Raw genomic sequence first — 27572 nt, 5'->3', positions numbered from 1 at the left:
TCGTGAAAGGCATCACTCCACTCTCGTCCTCACACACGTTCACTGGTCATCCCTCCTGGGCCTGGTCACATGCTGGCCCTGGGGAGAAAGAATCCCACCCCCCACTTTCAGTATCCTGCTCTCTGGCTACTGGGGAGGCAGGTGAGTGAACGGAGCCTTGAACACAGAGGAGACTGCTGGAAGGGACGCTCCTGGGCATGCGGGAGCACCTGGAGGCCACCTGACTTAACCTGGGAGGGGGAGGACACACTTACCAAGAGACTCCCTTGCAAGCTACAGCTTCCCGGAGGAGGTGACCCCATTTAGTCTACATGATAAGGAGCAGGGGGTGGAGGGTGGGCAGGTCACTCCATGCTAGGGGTACCCGAACCAAAGACCAGAAAGGAAGGACCAGCATGGCGTCTGCCATGTCCACTGGGGGTGATTGCCAGTGTCCCCCAGCATGTGTCCTGGGTCTGCCCAGGACCCCACCAGCACAGCAGCCAGAGTGAAGGTGGTGATGTGTCTATCCCATCCTCGCTGTCTCCAGATGAAAGCCAGAGCCCTAAGCACGAGGGACAAGATGCTGCCTGGTCTGGTCCCTGTGTTCTTCTGAATTCACCTGGTCACTGTTCCAGCCATTGTCTTTCCTGGGATTGGCCAGACCTCGCAGCTCAGGACCTCGACCAGCTATTCCCTCTGCCAGGAGCACCACACCTGCACTTTCTCAGGTCTCCCCAAAGGTCACCAACAGGGAGGCTGACCTTGACTCCTGTCTCACACAGCCACTCCTGTGGGGATCTCGTTGTCCTTAGTCTGCTTTATTTTTCTCATATTAATGATGCTACCCAAGACAGACAGACAGACACACACACACACACACACAGATTTAATTTTTTTTTTATATTTATTTTACCTACTAGAATGGGAACCTCAAAAGAACAGGGATTTTGCCTCATTCTGTCTTGTAGCCCCAGTACCAGGCCCACATCTAGGAGAACGTGCTCAGTAGCCCTAAGCAGCTGGGTGTGGCTGGGCACCGGCAGCAGAGAGCCACGTAGCTCAGCAGAGCCTCCAGGATGGAGGAGGAACTGGGGACGGTCACAGTGCCCACCAGGAGGAGGATGGGATGGAGGGAGCAAGGGAGATTGACAACCAGTGAGAAGAAGGGCCCAGTGCAGGCAGGAAACAGTGGAGGATTGGCTACGGGGCTGGGGTGGAGTGGCCAGGCGGACCTATGTCCAGGCTGCTGGCCATGGAGGAAGACGAGGCCATTCCCTGGCCTGGGGAGTCCTTGAAGGGGAGACCCTGGTTTGGACATGTCAAAGCCTGGGCATCCCACTGCAGGTATGTAGAAGGTGAGGGCCAGGGGGGCCTGGAAAGAGGCCTGGGCTGGAGAGAGAGGTCTCTGGTGGGAACATGGGCCATTCTGTCACATCACTGCACTCATCACCTTGGTCAAAACAAGCTTTCGTTGAGTGCTTTGTAAGGCCCAGGCCTGGGGTTCGGAGCAGAGGCAGAGTTGGACTTGTTCTGTGGTCTAGGGGCTCTCCACCGCTGAGCTCCGCCTCCAGCCCTTTAATTTTTAGTTTGAGACAAAATCTGGCTAGGTCACCCAGGCTGGCCTTGGATTCGCTCTCCTCCAGCATCTGGCCTACACCACTGTGCCCCACCATGATGGGTCTTTAGTGGTGCTTCTGTAGGATCCAGTGATGCTCTGTCCACGTCTCACAAACAGCTCTCTGGAGAAAAACGCCCTGATCTGTAGAGTTTGCCAGTTTCAGGCTACTGACACGATGTCACCATGGAGCTGGGAGGTGTGGTGACCATCTGCTGTAGTTTGGATCTTCAGGGCCCCCCACAGCTCCCTGTGATAAAGGTTCTGCCTCAGTGTGGCTCTCCTGGGAGCTGGTGGGGCCCCGAGGAGATGGGGCCTAGGTGACTAGGAGGTATTTTGGTCACTGGGTGTGTGTCCTTGGAGGGGACTGGGGGCCCCAGTCTTTCCTTTCTCTTTGCCTCCCTGGCTGCAAGGGGAGCAATTTTGCTCTGCCAAGCACTTTCCCTGTGATGTGCTGTGTGGCCAGAGGCCAGAAAGTAACGGGGCCAGTTGATCAGGAACTGAAACCTCCAAAACTATAAGCCCCAATAAAGCTTTTTTCTTTATAAGTTGATTATGTCAGGTATTTGTTACAGCAGCAGAAAGTTGGCTATCACACTCCATCGTACGGTATTTCCACCCCAGGAAAAATAGACATAGGCCCAAGAGCTTAGATGACAGTGTACATCAACAGGAATGGCCAAATTTGAAGTATTCATTACTTTTGATTTGAATATGACCTACTGAATTATAAATTTAAGCCTTGAGCCATGCCTGTGTTGAATAACCAGCCCACAGAATTAATTCCTGAAACAAAGGTTAACAAAAGGCTCTCTTGAAAGCTGGAATGACAATCCCAAGACGTAGATGCTGTCATCAGGGAGATGAAGTGAGGACACTCAGATAGTAAATGGTACAGCTGGGTATTCTTTTTTTTTTTTTCCTGAGAGTCAGGGTCTCGCTGAGTTGCTTAGGGCCTTGATAAGTTGCTGAGGCTGGCTTTGAACTTGTGATCCTCCCTCAGCCTCCCTAGCCACTGGAATTACAGGTGTGCACCACTGCATAGGGTCAGCTAATTACTTCTTGAGCAAGTAATTCCTGTCCGAGGGCCTCAGTTTCCTCATCTGTGAAATGGAAACGAGAAAATGTACCTCCCAGCATGCCACTGGAGATTGGATGAACTAATCCTCATAAATTAGCATTTAGTCAATGCTTGGCAAATGGGCACCAGAGTTGGTGGAGCCCCGAGGAGATGGGGCCTAGGTCACTAGGAGGGCACTGCTGTGATCGTGATGATAATCAGGAACTTGGGCCCTGCCCCACAGGTATTCATGGGCTAGTGAGTGAGGAAGATGGTGGTAAGTGTGTGCATATTCGTAGGATTCAGATTCAGAAGGACCCTGCGTGGAGGCTGCGTTTGAACAGGACTAGCCTGAGAGAAGGCCGTCTGTGGGGTCGGGGCGAGGCATTCCGGCTGACGGTCCTCAATAAGCAGAGGAGGAGGCAGAGGGGCATCTGGAGCTCAGGCTGCCTGGAGATGAGGCGGGAGCTGACTGGAAGCCTGCTGAGTTGGCAGGAGCCTGGACTTTCTTCTGAGGGCAGTAGGGAGCCTCGGCAGACTGTCGGGCAGGGTGTGGCAGACTCAGATGGGCCTCTTGGAACACCGGTGGGACTGCAGTGGGGGGGAGGCCAGGAGGGGCAAGAGTGGCCGCAGCGGCCATCCAGGGAGCCTGGCTGGGGCTGAGGGTGTCCAAAGACACAGGCTCCCTGGCCCCTCCCTTCGGGCACCTACTGGGAAGGGCAGCCGGACTCCCTCCCCTTCTGCCCCTGCCCAGTCCCAGCAGCTAATCCTAGTGACACTGGGTCCTGGGGCTGGGGCGGGGCGGCCGGGCAGCTGGCCTCAATTAGCTGGGGAGCCGGGTCTGGACAGTGTCATTAGGAGAAAACCAGAGCCCGGTCATAAACTCTAATGAATGCATTAATGGAAGGCTTGTGCGCCTCAAAGGGGGAAAAAAAGTGGGTCTAAATAAAGTTATTAACACAGCCCACCTGTGTTCGGCCCTCGGCCTCTATTGTTCAAATAGCCCATTAGCTCCCGAGGCAGCCGGCCTTGGAAGGCAGCCTCCTCTCTGAAGCAGACTTTAACTGCGTTCATATGATTCAATTAGATCCCGCAGTCCTGATGCAGAGGCATCGCTGGTCTTTCATCTTGGTAATGGCCTGCAGGCTGGAGCGGGGCGCAGGGGGTTAAAAAGCCGGGCTGGGAACCTGCCCGTGGCCCGACTTACCCCTGCACCCAGAGGGGTCTCAAGTGAGGTTCCCAGGGCAGCGCCCTGCATCCCGCCCACCTGCTCACGGATGCTCGTCCCTGCCTGGGATTCGCACTCAGACCCCCTCGTGCGTTCTCCATCAGGTATGGGGCCTGTCACCCCCCATTCCACCCATCCCCCTTGACCAAGGGCCATGGCCCCCGACTCCACTCAGCCAGCCCTATTAATAAAGAGTTAAGAAAATTCATTAGGAAGTGGGCCTTTTATAGATTCTGTTAAAGCCTTCTTCCTACTTCTGTCACTGAGAAAGGATAAAAATCCTTTTATCACTCTACAACTTGTTAATGTCCCGCCCCGGGAGCACTTCATCTGTAATAAACATCTTCACAAAATATGCATCCCCGGGGAGCAGCGTTAATTTCCTCAAGGCCTCACACATGTGAGGGATTTTATTGCCTGCAGGTGCTTCATGATATTGCGTGGGCTTCTAATAATCGGCCAGTAAACCGCAGGTAGCGCCTCTGAGAGCGATGGCTCTGTGCACCTGTCCACAAAGGGCCTCCACACACACCGCACCTCCACCTCCAAGGCCCAGCCCTGGCCCGGCCGCTCCCGAGCCCGACCTGCCCCCCACCTGCCCCTCAGGACGCTGACAGGTAAGTTCTCAAAGTCTCTCGCCTCCTTGACCCACTTCCAGAACGTTGGGGGAGCCGGGATTTGCTTCCCTTAGTGCCAGGAAAATCCCCCCGGAGCCTGCAGGCTCGGCAGGGAGGGCAAACACGGGGCACGGGACCTGCTCTCTCTAACATTTCTTGGGTCTCTTCCCTCACTCGTCCCGAGTCCCTCCTGTTCCGCTCTGCCGTGGAAATGTGATTATCGACAGATTTAACTCCCCATTTTCTTAATAACTGAGATGGAGGAAAAAGCGAGCTTGCCTCTCTCCTAAGTGCGATTCAGACAAAATGGGTTTTGCATATCTTAAGGGCAATTTTCCGAATGTTAAAAATAATTGCTAGAAAAACGCGTCGTATAGCTCAGTCAGGAGGAAAAAAAATCACTCAAGGAGTAATTAGAAGTTTGCATTTAATAAATATCTTTCTACTCTCTGGGATTCACTCCAAGTTTTGATCCTCAGATGAATCGCGAGGTCCATGCTGGGTGTCTGTCTGCGGTCGTGGTACATGGCCGGGAGCTGGGGTGCCACTGGGACTCATTCCTAAAACAGTGTGAGCTGGGGACCAAGCTGCAGGCTCCTGGGGCATCGCAGGGGGTGGGGGTGGGGGTGGAGGGGCTGCTCAGGTGGGAGCAGAGGACTGACAAGATGACCTCTCCAGCTCCTCCTGGGAGAGGTGGCTCTGAGGACCAGGCTGGGGACAGTACGATCACTTCTAATCAAAGGCAGCTTATGCTGTCTCTGGACACTAAACACAGGGCATTTCCAGGTCACCTCCACGCTGCTGGGTCTCTGAGAAACAGGACCTGAGGTTGGGAGGTGGCGGGAGTGCCCGGGAGCTTGGTTCTTTGTGCAGATCTGTGACCCCGAGCGTGGGTGTTACGTCCCCTGGCCTTGTCAGCTAGGTACCCACAGTGACTTGGGCCATGCACATGCCACCCTGGGGAAGCCTGGGAAGGGGGAGGCCACTGGACTCGGCCCTCTCTTGGCTGGCAGGGACACCACACGGGTCCACAGAGACTTCCAGGAAGAGCCCTCAGATGGACCTCGGGTGGGAGCACCGAGGAGGAAGCGCTAGTCTGGCAGGCCCCTCCTCCAGAGCCAGCGCGCGGAATCCGCCAGGCCCAGCGTCCAGGGCTCCAGGGTAGAGCCCAGCCCAGACAGGCCTGCACATGGCTGGCCCAGGGTGAGGAACGGTGACGCAACCGCACTGTCCCTCTGCGCGGCGCCAGTGAGGAGGTGAGCCCACTGCCCTGCACGGCTCTCGTGGGTCAGGCCCGAGCCTCAGGGCTGTGTGTCTGGAATCTTCTTAAATACACCTGGCAGGTGAGGGAGCTGAGGTCTGAGAGGCCGTTTGCCCAAGGTCACCGATGAGGGTCGAGATGTTGATGGCCTAGAACAGAAGCAGAGGGCTCCACCTGAGTCCCCTCCTGGCCTCCACCAAGCCTCCCAGGAGAGTGATAGTCCCCATTTTCCTAACGACAAGCTGAGGCTCAGCCGGCAAAGATGGGGGCCTGGCTTGGCCCTGACAGTGGCCTCCTTTCCCCCTACACGGCTGCTCCTCCCCCACCTCCCTGGCTGGGAAGGGAGAGGGGTCATTCACCACCTGCCCCCACCTCCACTGGTCAGCCTGGCCTGGCCCTGCAGAGTCGTAGGAGGGCTGGGGAGCCTGGAGCAGCTTCAGAGTCACCGTGGACATGATGAAAGCCCTAGATGGTGGGGCCCAGCTGAAAGGTTAGAGGAAGAGGGATTATTCTGCCCAGGGAGCGGAAGGCCCAGGGGGCAGGGGCCCTGGCTAATGGAGAGCACCAGATGCTGGCCAGCTGTGCTCTGTCTCCCTGGAGGCCCAGCAGGAGGGAGTTGAGAGGGATAGGAGAAAGAACTGGCTGAAGGAGTGGTTAGGGTTGAAAGAGTGACGGAGCCTCACTCTGAGGAGCTCCTAGCTGGCTCTTGGGAGCTGAGGGGGTCCGTAGGCCAGGAAGGCAAATGGTGATGATACGTGGCTTTTATGTGCAGTGGGCGGAGGGCCACTGGGAGAGTTAGCCTTGAGAAACTTGCTCTCGTCTTCTAAGTTCCCCCCACGCCCACCCACCTGCCATGTGGACCAGGGGCTGAGTCCCCGGGCAGGGCTGGTGAGCCTCTGAGGCCGTCTCCCAAGTTTGGTGCCGCCCATGAGAAGTCAGGGAAGCCACAGGGCTCAGAGGCCGGACCCCAGGGGCTGGGAGCAGGGGCCCACAGTCATGTCAAAACCTTCAGTGGCCAAAGCTCCTAAAACGTCATGTGCCCTCACCCTCAGAGTCGTTAAAATAAGTGGCACTGCTCTGTGAGGCGGGTTTTAGGGAGGCCTGCGAGTTCTGGTCCCTCCACCAGGAATAGTGGGTGCTTTCAGTCTCAGCACCTCACAAGCCCCTGACTCGGAACAAGAAAATACAAAGGGCTGGGACGCGGCTCAGTGGTAAAGCGCCTCTGGGTTCAGTCCCCAGCACCACACAAGTCTCGGTGTCCCTGTTCCGCTGGTGGCCTGAACACACTGCTGTCTGTGGGGTGCCCAGCCCGGCCTCCTCCTAGGGCTGCGTGTCCTCGTGGTCAGGCAGGGACGGCGTCTCTAAGCTGTGAGGCTGGTGGACAGAGGTGTGAGGAGACCTGGAAAGGCCCCTCAAGGCTGGCACACGGCGACCCCCTGCCCTTCCTCTAGGTCTCGGGCCTCATCCCAAACCTCAACTGGTGGGTGCAGAGAGAGGAGGTGAGGGGCCCTTCACAGCAGCCTGCGGCCCGCCAGTCTTGGTTCCCAGCCAGACACAGCGGCTGTGTCTTCATGGACTCAGTTTAGCTTCTAGAAGAAAAAATGGGATGTCACTGCTCGGCTTCCTCAGCCCTATTTAGAGCCCAAGCCTAGGGCTCTCCGGAAAAACCCAGGATGCGCCATTAAACGTGAATATCAGATAAAACGGCAGGACTCATTTTTAGCCTAAGTATGTCCCATGTAATTTTGGGGATACTTACACTAAAAAAAAAATCACTTATTTATCTGAAATTATAATTTAATGGGGCACCCTTATTTTTATTTGCCAAATTTGGCAACACTCCCCAGAGCCCCTTCTTCACTGGGTGGCCCCATCCCCTCCTCAGGGGAACCTTCCGGGCTCCTTCTCTGGCAGCTGAAACCCGGTCAGAGCCACTTGCTCTCAGCTCGTGGAGACACTAGGAGGCTGTGATCATCCCCTTTCTGCTGCAAAAGGGCAGAAAATGCATTTCCTTGTGACATTGTTCTTGTGATATATATTTTTGGAGGAGAACTGCTCACGAGGGGAATGACTTTTCGGGGAAATGAGCCATTTTTGAGCTTGCCGTGTGCAGAGGGTTCGGTGATGCCGGCCAGCGCTGCCTCTGATCTCGGGTTTCTTTGGAAGGATGTGGAAACCAGTGGAAGGGAAGCTTTCCGTCTGGTGCCTCTGGGATCGTCTCGATTTACAGTTTGCTAGGACACAGGTGGATTTTTAAGGGTTAAAATGGAAGGAAAAAAAATGCCCCCCAAAGTTCCCTGAGTGGCCCTGGGAATATGGTTCCTGGGATCAAGGGGATTTCAGTTTTCAAATTGTTGAGGGCTTTCTTTTTTTTTTTTTTTTTCCAAAAAATTATTTCCAAAAGGGCCATTGCAATTGCATAAGATATTCAGAAAGGCTTTTTCTTTTTCTTTCTGGACAAAGATGTTAAAGACAAATTGTTTGAATGGAACAATTGGGAATAAAACATTTGCAGAGTCAAATATCAACTGACCACGAAAAAGGGAAACACAAAAAGGAACAAAATTGCACACTAGACACAGCCCTGGCATTAGATTTTCTTAAAGGTATTTTAATGTTTGAATTTCTACTTTGGGATGCTAGTCTATAATCATATTTAGCTTCAAAAATGCCATAACTGAAACTTCAACCCTTGACTACTTTCTCTTACTTTTTTTCCAAGCATTTGATGGCTTTTAAAATTATTTTGAAAAATTAATATATATATATATATATATATAATACATATATATTTTAGTTGTAGATAGACACACCTTTATTTTGTTTATTTATTTTATGTGATGCTGAGGATCAAACCCAGGGTTTCACATGTGCAAGGCAAGGACTCTACTGCTGAGCCACAGTCCCAACGCCAAAATTTTCAAAAAAAATTTCGAAATTTTTAATGGATTAAAACCCATAAAATTTGTAAGTATTAATGGGGTACCATGCTTGATGTAAATATCACAATGTTTAAATCAGGTCACATGTATTTATGTCCTCAAAGACTTATCATTTCTTTGTGGTGAAAACTTTCAAAAAAAATCCTTTGTTCTCTGTTTTGAAATGCACGGTACATATTGGCCTGTATAGACGGCCTTCTGTGCAACTCTTGTGCCTATCTGACTATAACTTAGTCCTCATCAACCAACCCTTACCCAGTGTCCCCGGGTCACTGTTGTCACTGTTGTACTCTCGATTTCTACGAGATCAACTTTTCTAGATTCCACACGAGTGAGATCTTGGCAGTACTTGTCTTTCTGCCCCGACTTTTTTTTTGTTTGTTTTTTAAACATCTTCCTGGACCAAGAGAAATATTCCAATGTGGGGGAGATCATGTACTCAGATATTTCCTTTCTAGAATGGTCTTCAAAGGCAATCAGGTTCTGCTCTCAAGACGGCACGTTTTGCAAAGGCCAAAAAAACAAAACAAAAACCTAAAAGAATTTCCTAGTCACAGTTTCCATCAGAATCCAAACCAAGAGTGTTTCTTCAGACTTGGCAAGGTCCCAACTATGGGACCTGTCACTGAGGGCAGAGCCCTGCCGAAACCCAAGGGATGGACACCGGAGCCTGTACCCCACTTCCCATCCCTCTTCCCTCTCGGAGCGTAGACCCCAGATGGATGCTCAGCCCCAGCCTGGAGCCGGGAGGTGCCGCTGGATGTCAATTACAGCCCAATTCCAGAGGTGCCATCAAAGAGTTAACCAGGATGTCCCAGTGCGCAAATGTGGGATAATTGGGAAACAAATTCTACAAACATCTTGAAAGGGGCAAAAGACCTTTGATCTTGCCGTGGAGGGGGACATTGCCATGCCGTCTGCCTCTGGGGCCTGCACACATCTCAGGCCGGAGGATGGCATCTTTTGGAGAAATCAGCCGACACCTAATTCCATCGAACCTTAATTATCCTAACTGGTTTCATATGGCTGAAGGCATTTTCCCCAAAGATTAGAGGAGAAGGAGGGACTGACAAAATAATTAAATATGCAATTTGCCAAGCGTGGACAATACGGCTTTGAAATCACCTTTTCAGGAAGTTTTACCGCTTGTTCATTGACATGTATATTGCAGACTTCAGACTTTTATTTAAGCTCTTTTGATTGCCTTAATGGATTAATACCCGAGTACCATCAGCGAGGGGCAGAGACTCGGGCTGTTTCTAATTTCATGAATATTGCGCCCGCTTCCTCTGGTGTTATGACAAAAACAAGTATATCGGCCTTGCCTTCTCACTTCAAGCAACATGCTGATCCCCCAAATAATTGCCTGATGGGGGAATCCGCGTCTCACACGTGTTGTCCGTTACAGGAAACTCTCGTGGTGCCAGGGCTGGGGCGCTGGCGGTGGCCTGGGCAGGCCTGGGTTGCGTGCTTTTGGGTCTTGGATCCATTTGGGTGGTATTCTCAAAATGAGTCTGTCTCCGGACAGCAGGACGCCTCTCAAACTAAGGCCCCGGCAGCATCCCGGGGTGCGGAGGAATGTGTTACTGTCCTTGCTTATAACTCCTGACATGGGTAAGAAACATTCCACACCGCTGGGGGTGGGGGAGGCTGCTCGTCGGGATTTGGAGAAGAATCTCCGCTGGGCTCAGACCCTGCAGCCTCCAAGGGAGGCATCCGGAAACCGGAGCTGGGAGTTGGCTCTGAGGGAATAGTTTGCATTCTGTACTCGTGATGGGGAGAGTCAGAGTCCATGAGGGGGAATCGGCGGGAATGAGCTGGCTCCACTCCCATCTTTTGGCCAAGCTGGGTGTCTGGAGGAATCCGCGTCTTGGGGCCTCCTCCGGGGACCTGAGGACGGGGCTCCTGGGGGCGATTCCCTCTGGTCTGGGACACCTATGTTATCCAGTGGGCAGGAGGAGATCACTGTGGACTTGCGGAGGTGTCCAGTTCGAGGATCGGTGGAATGGAGGGAACCTAGAAAAAAGACCCAGAGGCCGAGGAGGGACCTGCGTGGCCGGTCGGGTACGCGCACAGACTGCGGGCTTGCCTTTGAAGGAAGGGCAGGGCCTAATTGTCCCCGGGATGTGCCCAGTGGCCTGGCCTTTTCATCGTCTCAGAACTCCCTAATGAGGCTGCGGCCTCTCCTGGTGGGAGCCTCGCTCCCTGGAATGGGCTTTGACAAGGCGGACAGACCGTCTGGGATGAGTTACCGCCTTTCCTCTTTCCCTTTTGAACCCTGCAGTGGTTTTGCTCTTTCAAGGCAAGCAGATCAGGGACAAAGTCTCTGGTCTCTGTCCTCGGGCAGCACAGGCCATCCCACCTCCTGGGACACTCGGGTGTCGGGGTGGGGAGACGGTGGACCCTGTGGGGACCCTGGCCTAGGCCACTGGCAGCTGGTGAGAAGGGGGACTTGCAGGACTCCATCTTCAGACCCCAGCATAGGCACCACCCAAACCGTACCTCAGCAAAGCACCAGCGCCCTGGGCCCTGGTGTCAGGACGCGCACAGGCCTGTGATGACAGCGGCATTGACGATGATCACGCCAACTCCCGGTGTGCTCCTTTGCGCCAGGCCCTGAGCCAAGCGTTTGAGGGCACTACTTACTACAGGAGTGCTCTGTGCCCTTTTATAGCAGAGCAAACGGGCTCAGAGTCTGGTGGCTTATTGGTCGGAGGCAGGAGGGGACCAGGTCTTGTCAACACAGAGTCCCCCTTTCAACTATTGGCCTTCTCCCCAAAGGGGTGGGAGCCCCAGCTGGCCCTCAGGCCCTCTGGACACACCACATTTCTAGGTGGACAATCCCTCCTGTGTTTCCTCTTGCCAGCCGTAAAAGGTAGCTACAATCTGGATCATGGGCCCCTGGATACCTACCCTTGCCATCCTGACCTCCCACTATAGAATGCAGTGTCCAGGGGTCTCCCTGAGCCTGGGCTGGGGTGGGAGCAGCTGGGAGGGCAGTGCTGAGTCTCACACTGGGGCAGCAGGACAGGAAAGACCCTGGGTCTACAACAGCTGCCCCAGGAGGACCCGCAGCCAGGGGACTTGTCTTTGATCTCCGATGAATAAAACAAACACCCTGGGGTAGCCCTGTTATGGGGGGGTGGGGGTGGGGAGCCCCTCCTTCCCTGCCAGAGAGGCTGTCCTGCCTGCGCTGGGGGTTCTCATGGGAGACATCCTGGTTTCAAAGGCAGCTTCAAAACACCTGCCCCATCTCCTAGCCCCAGCTGCCTTCCTCCTGGCCGGGTCCCACCTGCTGGCCCTCTAAGCTTCTCCCCTGGGGAGCCTCAACCTTCTCTAGGGAGCAGCCTCCCAGGAAGACCAGAAAGGCAGGTGGAGACCACCCCAGTCCCTTGTCCCTGCTCTCTGTGGGCTGCCACTCTGTAAGGAGTGACTACCTCTTTAGAACTTGTGACAGAGAGGGCACTGGCTGTGAGCGCTCCTTCATGCCAGAGAGGGGGGCGTGGTCCTGCATGCCTGGTGGGGCTCTGATTCTGACTGTAATGGTTTCTGTGCCACCCACTTCACAGTGTTTTGGGACACACACCATGAGGGGAGAGCTGGGGCCAGGTCTCCTACTGAAGTGGCTGGTCACAGCCTTCCCAGGGGTTCTCATGGGTCCCTAGAGGTGGAGCAGGCGAGAAGCTTCATGACCGTGTCTTACTGGGCTCAATCCTCAGGACGTCTCCATGGGGAGAGGGAAGGTGAGCTCATATCCCACCAGAGGCATGGCCCTGGGGCTTGAGTCACTTGGTGGTGAGAATGTCAACATGTAGAAAACTCTAAAGAACAGTCATCCCCGCTTCCTGAGGTGCTAGTTACCTGTGGTCGACCTTGCTCCAAAAAATTAAATATCCACACAACTTTTATTACAGTACATGACTATACTTGTTCTATTTTATTATAATGTATTTTGTTAATTCCTACTGCCCAATTTATAAACTGAGCTTTATCACAGGTCAGTGTAGACAAAAACATCATGTGTATACAGTTGATATGCAACACACATAAACCACCCATGGTTTCAGGCATCTCAGGACATGTTCCTGGGAGATGATGGGGTGGGGGGCAGGGGGAATATACCGTGAAGGCTTATGTTCCCACCCCTGGATTCCAAAGTCATAAACATTTCACTGTCTTTGCTTTACGATGTATACGTACGTCTCCATCTATGACTTTTTTACTGTAAGTTTGAAAATAGGTTCTAGACATTATCCCTAAATACTTCAGTGTGTATCTCTGAGAGGAAGGTAGTCTCTTAACCACTTGCCACTTGAGGAGATAATGAATAGTAATCCAAGAGGTAGGGATTTTGAGAGTTCATCAAGACATCAGATTGGTATCTTAGAAAAACAAGACATCCTGAAGAACAGTATTGTTTGAAAGAGTCCCTTTGGTTTTGGTCCTCTGCAGAGCAGCTGGCGAGAGTAGAGTGACACTGGTTATAAAATCTATGCATTCCATACAAGTAAGGGCTGCACACAGTAGGTGCTCAGCTGTGTTGTTAATCGTGGGAACATAAAGGGAGCCCATCGGACCACAGAGCTCATCTCCAAAGCTACCTCCATGCTGAGCGTGGGGGGCTGCTCTTCTGGCTCTGCCCTGCCCTGCCCACAGGAGGGGGCAGGTAGGGAGAGGGGGCCTCAGCAAAGTTCAGAGCTGGTTTGGATCTCTGTGGGACCTGGGATGATTGGAGTACCCCCAGGTCCCTGGCTCCCCTTGGAGCATTAAAGCTAGGTTTTGGCAAGGTCTAGGTGTGTTCCCACATAGGTGAGTCCACACCCTGTGTGACGTTAGAAGTGGGGTTTGGGTACAAAAGAATATTATTCAGCCTTTAAGAGAGGAGATATTTTGACTCATCCTATGACATGCATAGACCTAGAGGACATTCTGCTAAGTGAAATACACCAGCTGCAAAAAGATAATATTGTATGAGTCCACTTCTGTGAGCTCCTTAGAGAAGTCAGACTCAGAGACAGAAAGTGGCTTGGAGGTGGCCAGGGGCCGAGGGGGAGGAAGAATAGGGAGTTAGTATTTAATGGGGACTGTTTCAGTTTTGCAAAATGAAAACTGCTTTGGAGATGGATAGAAGTGCAGGTGGCACAGATCTGGGAGTGTGCTAATCATGCTGAGCTGCACTTAAAAATGGTTAAGAGGGCAAATTTTGTTATGCGTATTTTAGCACTTCTTTTTTTTTTAAGTGGGATTTTGGTGTCTGTGACTAGGTACATTATACAGTTTCCCATTTCAGATGATGGTGCGTCCCCCTACCCCACCCACCTTTTGTGACATTACGGCTCACGGTTGTTCCTAGGGAAGCCAGAATATTGTCAACTGGAGACAATCTAATGAAGCCAAAGCCATGCTTCGGGGATGGTATGAACATAAGACCCCAGACTTGCTGGTTTCTGGAAATGCCACTGCGCTGGAAACGCGTCTCACCAGCCAGGAATGAAACGGAGGCATTTTGTCAAAGGAAAGAACTTGATGAAAAATTGGTATATGAAAGCCGATTTTTGGCATGTTTTCACGTTTTAGTTTGTCAGAACACAGGGTAATAAATGTTCAACATGTTGTTTATTATTATGTATGGCTGATTTCTTTAGGATGACGATCCCCTTTTACAGTTCACCATAGAGTCATGCAGGGTGGGGTGGGAGTTCTAGAAGAATTCTAGAATGGGAGAGATGTTTTACATTTTATCCCAGCAGGACCATGGGGAAAGTGGTTTTTATTAAAAAAAAAAAATACAGAATAAACAGAGGAGGGGCCTCCCACCATGTTTGGGTTGGGGGGGTCATTATGGCACGGGGCTTTCTGGGGCCCTAGTCAGGAAGCCCAGGATGGTGGCTGGGGGAGCCGGTATATGCTCTTGCTGATCCCCGGTGGCTGAGACTGAACTCTGGGGCCGTCTTTGTTCCTGGCCTGCTGTCTGGGTGGCTGGGAGCAGCCAGGCAGCCCAGAAGCCAGTTTCTCCCGCCCCCAATCCCCTGTGCTGTGTGGATTCCCCATTGCCCATCCTGTAGGAGAAAGGACCAGTGCGTGAGTTTGCTTTCTTTTCAATTCCTTCAGAAGATTTAGGTTGTAGCCGTGGGTCCCACAGTCCTCAGTGCACCTGGGCATTGAGTCTGGGTGAGGGTCCCACGTTTGTGTGCTCAGAATCCATGCCTGAACTGGCTGAAGTGGACAGGAGATGACCTGGCATCTGACCTCAGGGTTGAAGAAGATGGGCAGGCTTCCAGGGACATAGGGAACTGGGCTCTGACCCGAGCTCCATGATCCTGGTCAAAGTCAGGACACTTACTAAAACCCAAGAGGGTCCACCTCTCCTTGGAGGGAGCTGGGGCCTGGTGCCCCAGGGCCAGGCTCTTGGCTGAAGTTTGTGTATGTGCCAAGTCATGGCTCCAGCCTTCCACTTCAGTGCCAGGACCCTCTTTGGGAGGTTCCAGACCAGGGAACCAGGATCAGGGTAGTAGGGCGGCAGGTTCAGGGAGCCTTCCTGGGGAGAGAGGCGAGGCACTGGTCTGCGGCTCTCCAAGAGTTTCCATGTGGGTTCTGAGAGGAGGGCACAAAGACGGAGGCTCCTAACCCTGAGGCTGGATTGGGTGGGACTGAGAGCAGTACAATACTCCCAACTCTGGCTGCACCTTGTCCTTTGGCATTTGGGGAGTTGGTGGAGGGGCTTGGAGGAAGGAAATGGGCCTCCCTTCCTTCAGGGCCATGTGTGCTACATTCCTGCTTTTGAGCATAGATATTGGCCAACAGGAGATGAGGAGGCTGGTTAGGGGACAGTTTGGGGTCCTCCCCCAAGATACAGTTCAGAAATACACCCAGCCAACCCTCCAGGGCCCCCTGTCACCACCCGTGGTAGGAAATGCTTCTAAGAAAGTGGAGATGGATCTGAGAGCCCTGGTGGAGAGTGGCGTGTCCCAGCCAGGCCACCGTCTGCTCGCAGAGGGGCACTCGGCTCCTGCCCCTTCTGACCCGAAGCTCCTCCAGCGCCGCCACCACAGCCTCCAGCCGGGCAGCGGATCCTCCATAAAAGGATAAGGATCGCATTCTTCACTTTTTAAGTCGCACAAAAGCTGTATGCATAATTAATGTGCAATAAACGTGAGCGGCTGGAAATTAACTAAATGAAAAAAGGAATATACTTAATTGTGAAAATTTAATTTTGCCTTTATTCTTTTTCTTTCTTTCCCTCTCTCCCGCCCCTCTCCCCTGGCCTTTTACAACTTGTTATATTCTCGGCCGTCAGATCTTGCTGGAGATCGGAGTGTGAAGGACTCGCCTCCTGACCTCTTGCCAGGGAGCCGAGGATGAGATTAGTTCTAAGCCGCAGCCCCGGCAGAGGGTCCGAGAGTGCCCACGAGCGGGGTTATTATGTCACACAAAGGAATCTTGGAATCATCCCTCACGACGGTCCTTGGGGGATCTTGGTGCCTGATTTCCAAGGCTTTGATAGATGCAATTTTGAGAGTTGCTTTTGGAAACTTGGAGAGCAAGCCCCCCGCGGTATTTAAAATTCCTAAAATGAATTCAGCGTTTGAGAAGTCAAAAGACTCCGTAAATTTACATATATTCGAGCAAAATATTTTAAGCAATAACAAAGGCTCCCTTCTTGTTCTCCTAATTTTTTAAAGGACAAGATCTTTTCTAGGTGGTAGGATTGGGTGGTGAAATTTCCCAGTGGAAAAATTTACTGGTGTACCCTTATTGTCACATTTCTTAATAAAACTCGGGGATTGAACTTCAAGAAATAACTCATCTTCTTGAAAGAGAATTTAAAAATATATATATATTTTAAGAATAAAACTCTGTTGATAGAGATTTTAAAATGTGATTTATTTCACATACAACAACAATAACCCAAAATATCAAATCCTTGGAAATAAATCACTGCCGATCCCATCTCCCTATGTGCCAGCTGTTCCCTGCTCCTGCCCTCGTTCCCAGCCCTGTTCTATATCAGCAGATAATTTTTCAAGTAGCAGGAGAATCAGACGGAATCCAGAGTCATTTCAGCTGTTGGGGCAAAAATTCTGTTTTTCAAAACACTCTAGTTTGTCCGGGACCGTTCACACCTGGCCCTTCTCATCTTTGCAAACAGTAATTCAGGATGTCTCCAGGTCATCCTATCACCAGATTAATTAATAACAAAATAAGCACAGAAGTCGCTTGTTGCCACTCCACCCAGGTACCCGGTCCTGCTTAGGTGAGCTGCTGTCATCCGGGAGCTTCCTACAACCGGATCTGCAGCCGCACTTCACTCCTGACTGGCCAGCCTTGTGTGTGCTCCACCGCAGCCCAGCCGGTAGATGTGCTGCCTCTGTGAACAGGTGGCCCTCAGAAGGCTGAGGACAGGCGGTGGGCTGGGGCAGCAGGCAGATTCTGCAACCATCTTTAAGGACCAGCTTGGTTCCAGCCCAGACCCTCCACTGGCACCCAGCGGGGCCCCAGACAGATCTGTGCATTAAACAGCTTCTGACACTAAAAATCCAGGTCTGCTGCCTGTTGTCATAGGAATGCAATATCCTCTGGAGTTCCCCGTATTAAAACCAAGGCTCACTGCTGCCCGGGATAGATTTCTATTCCATTTGTATTGATCACGGGGAAATGTCTCATTCCCTGGTTGACAAATACTGCCAGCAGGGAGTTTGTGTTGTGAGGAAAACATTTGTTTCCACAGTGATTTGGGAACCCTGCCCTGGGACTGTGGTCATATTCTGGGGGCATGAAGGGGAAGCGCTAGCTATGATACAGTATTACAAGTGGAGAATTCCAGTCTCGCACAACAATAGAGTCTGCAGGGGGCTTCAGAAATCATCTCCTGCAGCCAGTTCATTTCACAGATTCAGGGTCAAGGGAAGGGACTAGACTTACCTAGACTATGTCACGGATGTAGTAGTGCCTCTGGGAACTTATTCTGGAGATAACTCCTGTCGGGATAGGCAGAGGATATTCATCATCACAGCACTGTTGGGAAGGACATAAATGTGGAAAACCACCTCAATGTCCACCACAGAAGACTGCATAAAAATTATAGTATCAGATAGAATCATGTTAAGTTGATGTCTTTGCTGGTCAACAATGGCTGGACACTGACAGCCATACGTGGGTCCATCTGCTGCATCTATTGCCTAGAATGGCATGCAGTCTTAGAAATGAGATGAACAAGCTCCCAAGTATATTATTAAATGAAAAAAGCAAGCCACAGGCAATGTACCTGTTTCACTCTATGTGTATTTTTAAAATGCAAACATACATACATTGCTGGGATAAGCCTCTGTTGTTTGGAAGGAGACGTGAGAAATTGTCCAAGCTGGCTGCCTTGGGGACCTGAAGAGGGGGCTGAGCAAAGAGTGACAGCAAGGATGACTGTCACTTTGTGCCTTCTGAATTTCATGTGTACAGTAGGTATCAAGTTGCCATTTAAAGAAAGATCCAAATGTCAGTGGAAAGCCCCTCATCAGGAGTGAAGAACTTCGCAGGCCCTGCGGCCCCAGAAGTGGGCTTCAAGGCACTTCATCTCTCAGAGCCTCAGTTTTTTCATCTGCCAAGTGGGGGTAATGATGGCTTCTACTTCCTAGAGTGGAACTGGAAGTTTCCTTGAGACAAGAATGAGAAAGCTCGGCCCCGGGGCCCAGAGAAGTCAGTGAATGTTGCGTGTGATTATAAACGACAAATCATCTCACACACACATGTGAGTCCTTCTACTGACTTGCTTGGCACTTTGGTTTTCTTGGAAGAGACATTAAAAATAGCTGCGTGTGTTCAGAGTCTAGAGCTGAGACTGCTGAGCGTTATGTCTGTTTGGGGGACCGTTTGGGGGCAGTGGCGACTCGGCCCACGCTAAATTTACAGGGTGGGTCTGAGGCTTTTTTTTCTGAACTGGTAAATGGTCTTCCGCATCTCTGTGTACACAGGCAGGTGAACTAATAGAATTAAGCTTATTGGTTTAATTCCTCTGGGCCCCCTTGGCGAAGGGAGAGCAGCTGGATGAATATTTTAATTAAGCTCTGACACCCAGAAGTCAAAGTCCCCGAGTGGTCCCATTGGGCCATGTCTCGCAGTTTGGGGTTTAATCAAGTGCGGCCTCAGAGTTCAGATTTCTTCCTGGACAGAAATATGTCATTAGGCGTCCAAGATTTCCACTGGAAAAAAAAACACAACTTGACTGCATTCTCTCTAGAGAATGACACGGTGATTCGATTAGCCCTTGTTCCTTGACATCGTGCCCACTTTATTAACTTCTGCTTTGCTTTTAAGCAGGCAACTACTGTTTCACTTCCCTGAAGAAGCTCATAATATTATAATTCAAGTGTCAGGACAGATTAGGTTAAACGAACTGTGTAATTCCCGAAGGAAAACAAACTTCAAAACGGACGCGGTTAGCCTTGTAACATGTCATGGGTTGCATTAGCGTCGTGCGGGCGATTCCGTCACCTAATGTGCTAAAGTTGGCTCAGATGTCCCCCCACTCTGCAAGGTGAGAAATTACTTAGCTAACAAAACATTTAGTTTTCCCCTCTTTGCATTCTTTCTTTATGAGATCCTGAAAGTGACATTTTCACCAAAAAATCTCTGCGCTTATTTGTGAAAAATGTATATTAAAACCAAAACCCATCAAATGGAAAGAAATCACAGATGGTTTTATTCACAAGCAGTAGAATTAATGGCCTCTCTTCTCTTTATAAATATTAGAAGCAGATGAGTTCATTACGATTTCACCCTAATAAAGAAAACCTGCTTGATTTTGACAAGACATCGACTTATCTAATATATCTACTAAATAACAAAGCTACTTCCCGCCCGTAAAACACAGCCCGAAATCACCGGCGTTACCTGGGCGGCTTCTAAATTAATGAAAAACATTCCAATCCCCAATTCTGCAAGAGAAAGGGCGGGTTGGGTGGGAGGAGATGGAATCCAAGGGATTTTTGAAAATGTGACTGATTTTGCAAAAAGAGGGTTTTGAAATGTTTACTTTGTGGTGGTTTGAAATTTTTACATCTTTCAACAAAGCGGCCGAGAAGTGAAACCATCTGAGGGGGCTTTTCAAAAGCGCGATTCAGCAGAAGCTGGAAGCCAAGGCTCTTTATCTGGGCGATCTGCGCGCAGCTCTGGGCCGCCCGGGGCCGCGTCCAGCTCCGCCCGCGAGCCGCGCCCGGCTTCAAAGCGCAGTCGGCGGAGCGTCCTGGGAGGGAATCGGACACCTCGCTCCAGGGTCCCTCGGGCCGGCTCCTTATCCCCCAGCGTGGCCGCCTGATGTGGTCATCTCGCTAGTCCCGGGAAGCCTAGGGTGTTTCTGTTTGTGCCGCTTTCAGCACTTGGGAAGCCAGAGGTGGGGAGGCTTCCCGAGAAAGTGCCAAAGATGCTTATTCTCTCCGGGGACGCAGCAGCCGGGCCACAGCCTATCCATCATCGCAGAGGCCTCAGGCAGAAACCAGCAAGTCTGTCCTACCTGGGTTGGGGCGAGGGACAAAATTGAGGGCGCAGGGGGCCTCTGGCCCGGGACCTTCTTGGCTTGGCTCCCGTGGAGAGCCAGGGCTCCGCAGTCTGGGAGCACCGGGGACAGCCTGGGCCAGGCAGGCCACTATCTTAAGAAAAAAGGCGAGCTGCTACTGGTGTCCACATGTGCCGCTCAGGGCTCTCCACCTAGACCTCAGTCCCAGGGCAACCGCTCAGGGCTCTCCACCCAGTCCCAGTGCAACCGGGGGCTGCAGAGAACAGACACCTGCCCGAAGGTGTCTCTGCCAGGAAGGGGAGGGGCCAGTTCTCCCCACCTGGTGCTGGGATGCAACCCAGGCTTCAGCGCAAAGCTACACCCTCAGCCCAGAAATACTGTTCCTGAGCAGCTTCTTTAGGCGCAGGAGTCCCAGTACCTCCACGTTGTCCCAGAAACTGCATCTTTCTGGCTGTCCTGTGCTCTCTGCCTCCAGGCCAGGGGCTGTGAGTTCTCTGACAGCCCAGGTAGAGTTCTGAGATCATCAGAGCACCTCCTTTGTGTCTCAGTTCCATAAGTAACAAACTTCTGGGGAGATTTTTGGGGAAGCAACAAGTTTGAGCCAAGACCCCATGATTGGAATTCTCCAATAAATCCCTCCCAGCTGAGCCCTGAGGGTCTGTAGCTGCTTCAGCAGGAACGGCAGGGGGGTGATGGCAAACTTCAAACAGGACCTGGGGTTGTGGGGGTGGGGGGGGGTTGTGCTGAGAAAGGAGGCTGTGGATCAAGGACTCGGAGTTAATTAAAGAGGCTGCGTGGTTGCACCCATAAACTCCAACCTTCTCATATTGAAGTGCCAGCAGCCCAGCTCTTTGCAAGGATGCCCTCTCACTTGGGGGTGAACCCGGAGCTGGGGCAGGAGAGACGGAACCACCAGTCAGGGTGGACATTTGTTTGGCCCTCTGGAAAGCCCCAGCACGGACCTTCTGCTCTGTTGACAGCCCCACCGAATACTGAGGGTCTCCTGTCTCCCAGGCACGGGCCTAGGCATTCCGCCTGGGTGCTATGGGCACCATCTGCCATTTCTCAACCAGAGAGGACCCCTGAGGACCAAGCACACTGTGGTGTAGGAGAATCGGGGTTGAGACCCACATCCTCCCACTCATGCCAGGTTGGAGATGGGGCGGGGACCAGCGAAGGACAGTTAACACGGCTTCCATGCGGCCGTCACCTCAGCCCTGCCCCCTCACACTGTCCGTGACATTCAATCAGGTGCTGGTGATGTCTGGGCCAGCAGCATAGGGGCAGGGCCTCCCCAGCTTCCCGCGACAAATGGTTCTCATTTGAAGGGGAGGTTATAAAAACACATGCCCAAAGACACTGTCAGGGAACTGAGGATTAATCTCATTTCAGTCAAAGACCATTCCAAATATTTTTCTGGGGGGGAGTGGGGGTGGGCAGCAGCCCTGGCTGGGAAGGAAGTCAGGGTTCCTGGGGCGCCCCTCGGGTTGGCTGTTGGGAGGCACATTGTGGTGCAGGCTGGTGGGGTCAGGGGTCACTTTGTACCTGGCCAGGCTGACTCTGACCGAGCATGGAGCTTTGCTGCATAAGCCCTGGGCTGGCTTTGCGGGAGGCCTCGGCTCTGGCGTGTACGTGCACACTGCGTCCGACGGTCTTGGCTGTGTCTCAAGGTGGCGTAAGCTGCCAAGAGGAAGGGAAGGGACATTCTCCTGGGACGTTCTCATTTTTATGGATGGTGTCAAAATCGGGGTGTTTTTGAACCAGAAAGGACCCCTGAGGACCAGCTTGGGGAGGACGCTGTCGCCAAGCCCTCTGCCCAGACACCCATGGGCCACACAGCAAGTCACCTATTCAAGCCAGGGAGTGGGAAGTACCTGCTCTGCACTGAGCTAGCAGCTCCCAACATGGGGGGGCCTGGGTCCCTTGTGACTCTCTGGGCTTCAGGGCACAGGATGGGGCTGTGGACAGGGTCTCTGCCTGAGCTTTCCCAAGAGTATCATAAAATGACCCTGTAAGGGCTTTCATTAGCCCATTTTACAGCTGGGAAAACCGAGGCTGGGGGGTGTAGCTGGCTGGCCTGAGGCCTGGAAGCCGTGCTACATTTCCTTAACCTGCTCAACAACTTTGAAGTAGGGACCGGTGACCTCCAGGGTTTGTGGATGTAGAAGTTGTGGCTCAGTAATGTGACAAGTCCAAGCCCCCAGACAAGGGAGGGTGGAGCTGGGGTCTGTGGTCCCAAGGTGCTGGGCCCCACCTGTCCTCCCTCAGGGGCCCTGGTCAAAGCTGGCTGCTCCCCCACAAGCTGTGGGACCCCCGAGAGGCAAGGAGGGGACTTAGCTGTGGGCTGGCCTCCTTCCAAACACACTTCGGCAGCACATGAAGCCGAAGGATTTATTTTCCAACTGTCAGAGGAGCTCCACTTTCTTTGTGAGGGTGGGAGGGTCCCCATGGTGCATGAGGGTGGGGCTGTTCCTACGGGACACAGCCAGAACTGGGGCTGGCGACGTGCACCTTGACCAGGTGCCAAACCAGCAGCCTGAAGGTGGGTCTCTTGCAGTCCTGAAACTCTTAGGAGGAGGTAAGAGCACCATCCTCGCTTTACAGCCCAGGAAGTGTCGCAGACCCCCACCCCTCCTCCACCCACACTGCAAAAAACAGAAACGGAAAAAACAGGACTCAAAAGGGGGGTTTGCCCACTGCAAGGTGCCTCTTACCTGGGACCTGCGAGGGGTTGTCGTGGACATGGCAGGGATCACCCTAGGGAGCCTCCAATGGGGTGGGGTGCCAGGGACCCCGCCCTGCAGCTCTGACCAAGCCCACATCACCCCAGGACCCCAGCAGGAAGCTCTGATAGGTGAGGTGAGGCGGCAGCTTAGCCCAAAAGCAAATGCAAACAGGGAGCACTGGTCCCCTCTGTAAAAATCCAGCAGGGGGTCTGGAGGGGGAACCTGTGTGACAGAGTCACACAGTCTGGACAGGCCGGGGGGTGGGCCAGGGCCACCTGACCTTAGACGTTGGTCTCCCTGCCCTCAGTGGAGGGGCTCCTGCGGCCTCCCTCTGGGTTCCCCATCCCAGCCCCGTCCTGCACCCTGGGCCAAGCATGTGATAGTGGTCTGATCTCTAGTCCCCCTCCTGAAGGGTGGCTAGCTGCTGTTACCCCAGAGCCCCAGAGTCACATCAGGGGAAGTGGCAGACCTAAGTAGGCCTGCCTGACCTCATGAGCCACCCTCCTCTTAACCCTGCCTCCAGGACAGGACACCTCTGTGCAGGTGGAAGGCTGTGTGAGGCATAGTGCCAGAGTTGTTGGTGCCCTGAGCTACCCTTGGTTGGTGGTGTGCTTCTGAGCACTCTCTGGAGCCTCAGTTTCCTCATCTGCTAAATGGGGGAATCCCTCGCTGCCGGACTGTAGTGGTAACACACACAGGGAGCCACAGTGGCCCCCTAAGTGTCTGCTGATGCTGAGTGGAACATCTGACCTTGTCACCCTCACTGGGAACATCCTTCATCCCAGGCCCACCCCTAGAGCCCAGGACCCACCTTGTCTCCTCTAGGAAGCTCCCTCACCTGTTTTCTGGGAGGTAGTAGCAGAAATAAGAGCCATTTTCAAAGGGGTTGGGAGGATGGGCAAAGATTTTTAAGACATTAACCATGAAGGAAAAGGTAGAAAATGAAATCATTTTTATTCCTAACTTTTATTCATTAAAAGGTATACCCTTACGAGGGTAAAAGGCAGTCCACAGGGTGGGAGAAGATATTGGCACATATGTATGGTGAGAGACTTTCTTGGAGAGTCCATATTTAAAGAATATGAGCCAGATTTGACAGTGTGTACCTGTAGCCCCAGCTACTGGGGAGGCCAAGGCAGGAGGATTGCTTGGGCCTAGGAGTTTGAGGCCAGCCTGGGCAACATAGTGAGACCCTGTCTTAAAACAAGAGGAATAAAGTAAGGAAAAGAAAAATGGGCAGAAGACTTACCAAATCTTCATAGAAGTCACAAGGGACCAGTAAACTTATGTACATGGGCTGAGCCTCATCAGTCAAGAGGGAAATGCAAATTTCAACTGAAGTGAAATACAACTTCATACCTATTACCACTGCCAATTTAAAAAACTCTGCAAAATGTCTAGTTTTGTTCAGGATGTGGGGCAACAGGAATGATTACACATAGCTGGTATAAGGGTCAATAGCTATAACCACATTAGAAATTGGTACAGCCACTTTAGGAGAATATTTGGAAATGTTTACTGACTCTGAAGCTTTGTCTCCTCTGTGTCCCAGCAAGGCCACTCCTGGGTACGCACTCAGCGTCCATGTGCACACACATCCACCAAACAAGGCAGTTTCACCAGCCCACTTACCATCATAATACGTGTTTTGGGATCAGTAGCACAATGCTTTAAAATGTTTTATTTTTAAATTTTGGAACAGTTTTAGGTTTATAGAAAAATTTCACTTTTCCATAGAATCCATATCACCTTCCCTATTTGTAGCATTTTACAGTACCACTTGTTTTTAAAGTATCACTTGTTTTTATTAGTTTTGCAGTGTCTGTGTCTAAAAATGAATCCCTCTTTGCACTATTTCCTTTTAAGTGTCTAATGTAGACTTTCATTATTCCATAAACATCTTAGAATTTTTGAATAACATTGTGAAATTCTGCCAGAAGTCTTGCATGAATTTCTTTAAAAATTTGTGATTTTATTTATCTTATTTTTGCTCGAATTTGGATTTGAGTTGCAAATATTAGTTGGAAAAGAACTGGCATCTTCACATTTAATCCAATGAACAAATATTTAGCAAGGGGCTATTTAGTGTCAAACACTGCTCTATTCACAGTGTACACACCAACAACAAAGGTTCTCACCTCTTCGGAACTTATAATATCCTAGTGGAAAGAGGTCTTAGAAAAGAGAAATATAGTGTATCTTTCTGTTAATTTAGATATCCTTTGTCTTTTGAGTGTTCAAAATTTTCATAAAAGTCTTGCCTTTCCTGATTCCTAGATACTTCAGGGCTATTTAAAAGGTTCTCTTATTTTCTATTTTATTTCCTATTTGGTTGTTGTTCATATAGAGAAATACTATTCATTTCTGGGAGTTGCTTTTCTATCTAGGAACCTTGCCTAACTAACTCTATCATTCTAATAGTTGGTTCCATTTGATTCTCTACATACATGATTATGTAACTTGCTGAGAGTGGTGGCTTTGTCTCTTCTTTTTCAATCCATATACTTTCTTTTTCTTGTCTTATATCATTGGCTTGGACCTCCAATGCAATTTAATGGAATGGTGGTAGTAGCATCCTTGACTTGTCCCTGTCCTGAAGATGGTGCTAATAGATATTGTCGGTATGGTATTTACCAAAAGCGGTCTCTGCACTGGTTGAGGTGACTGTGGCAGCCTTCTCATTAGTGGGGTGAATTGTGTGGGTGGACCTTCCAGTGCTGAATATTATTGCATTCTTAGAATGATCTCTACTCAGTCTAAATGCATAAATTTTATATATACTGCTAAATTCAGTTAGATAATATTTTATTAAGGATTTTTATACCCATGTTTATAAGAAAAACAGGCCTTGAATTTTTTGGTTCCTGTGAATTGTCTCTACCAGGTTTGGGGTCAACTTCTCTCTTGAGATGAGTTGGGTTGCCTTCCTCCTTTCCTTTGCTCTAGAATGGGTTGTATCAGAAGGGACTGTCCTTTCGGGGAGTCTGAGTAAGCTTGCCATATGATTATTTAGTCCTGGGGATACTGTGAGGGAAAGGGGAGAAAACTCTGCTTTATTTAGATCTTTAATAGTTGTTCATTTTTCTTAATTTTGATGTTTTACATTTCCCCAAATGTTTAATGACATATTGTTACTAATACTTTTTAGTTAACTGTTAGATCTAGTTATTTATTATTTTTCTTTCTGGTTTTTTTCCTCCTCTTCCTTACTATTATTACATCTGTTTTTCTTATTGTCAGAAGTTTGTCCATCTTTTAGTCTTTTCAAAGAACAGATTTCTGTGGCTATGATAATACCAGAGGTAAACAACTGAGAAGAGGAAAGGTTTATTTTGGCTCGTGGTCTGAGTCCCTGGTCACTGGGCTCTGTTGCTCCGGGCCTGTGGGGAGGCAGCACCTGGGGGGAGTGAGCATCGGGGCAGGTCTACTCGCCTCACGGTGGCTGGGAGGGGAAAAGAGGGAGAGAGAAGGGCCAGGGTCCCAGGATCACCTCAGGGGCATGCCCCAGTGACCTAACTGCTGCTCACTAGGCCCCACCTCTAAAGCCAGCCCCCAACAGTGCCACAGGCTGGTGACCAAGTCCTTAATTCATGGGCTTTTGGGAGAATTTAAGATCTAAACCATAACACTGGGGAACCTGCTGAAGAATTTGGTGCTTTGTCTGAGCTGCCCATTGATATCACCTGGGGACCTTGCAAACGGCGGAGTCCCCCACAGAGTCTCTTAATTGCTCGGGGTGTGGTTCTGAGCACAGGATCGAACAACCACTTGGGCAGCTCCCATGACAGCTGAGGTAAGACCCCTGCACCTCTCCTGAGCACAGGAGGGTGGGGGCTGGGTGTGCCTGGTGCTCCAACTTGTGCCCACCTCTGCCTGTGGCCCCCCACCCTCCACCCCATCAGAAGATCCAGAGCCTTCCAAGACCTCTGCCCCAGCACCACCGTCCCAAGGGTTGCACCTCTGGGCACCTCTCTGCCCCCAGGTGGGGGAGAGGGGAGGCAGGAGCTCAGGGCCAGTCCAGCTGCCTGGCGGGCTCTGCTGACACCCTGCCCGTGGCTGAAAACTGGGTCCCGTGTTCCATTGGGCCTCTCCTCCCTTTGGCCTCTCCAGGGCTGGGCTCCAGGGACAGAACCAGCAGCCCACGGCAGGTCACTTCCTGTCCCACCAGCACCACGGGGCTCTTTGACTTGAAGCCAGCCCCATGCTGGGAGCAGGCTGTCCCGCTAGGCCTCTGATCTCTCTGGGGCCACATCAGGGCTTGTCCAGGGAGGTGGGCTGGACATCACGGTCCCTGTACCCCTGGCATCCTCCTTGGGCTCCTTTGGTAACTGAGCAGAGCTCCTCTGTCTGTCCCACTCACTCCAAGGATTCATTCAGAGTATTTGCTGATCCTGTCATTTTTCTAGGCCTGGCTGGCTCCTCTGAGGACTTACGTAGGGAGCAGGACATGACACACGGGACCTCTTCCTCCAGGGACACGGACTCTAGTGAGAGGATCCAGGGGCTACACTCTAGTGACACTGGTACCCTGTGCAGGGTGGCCTGGGGGAAGAATCATCACTTTGCCTCCAGGGAGTCAATCAGACATCACAGGGGGTGCAGGAACAGGGTCTTGAAGGCAGAACGGGGGGCGGG

The sequence above is a fragment of the Marmota monax genome, unplaced genomic scaffold (assembly GCF_021218885.2).
Source record: "Marmota monax isolate L192 unplaced genomic scaffold, Marmota_monax_Labrador192_F-V1.1 WCK01_AAM20220418_F8-fsc00020, whole genome shotgun sequence".
NCBI classification, from domain to species: domain Eukaryota; kingdom Metazoa; phylum Chordata; class Mammalia; order Rodentia; family Sciuridae; genus Marmota; species Marmota monax.
Note: the sequence above shows the minus strand (reverse complement) of the source record.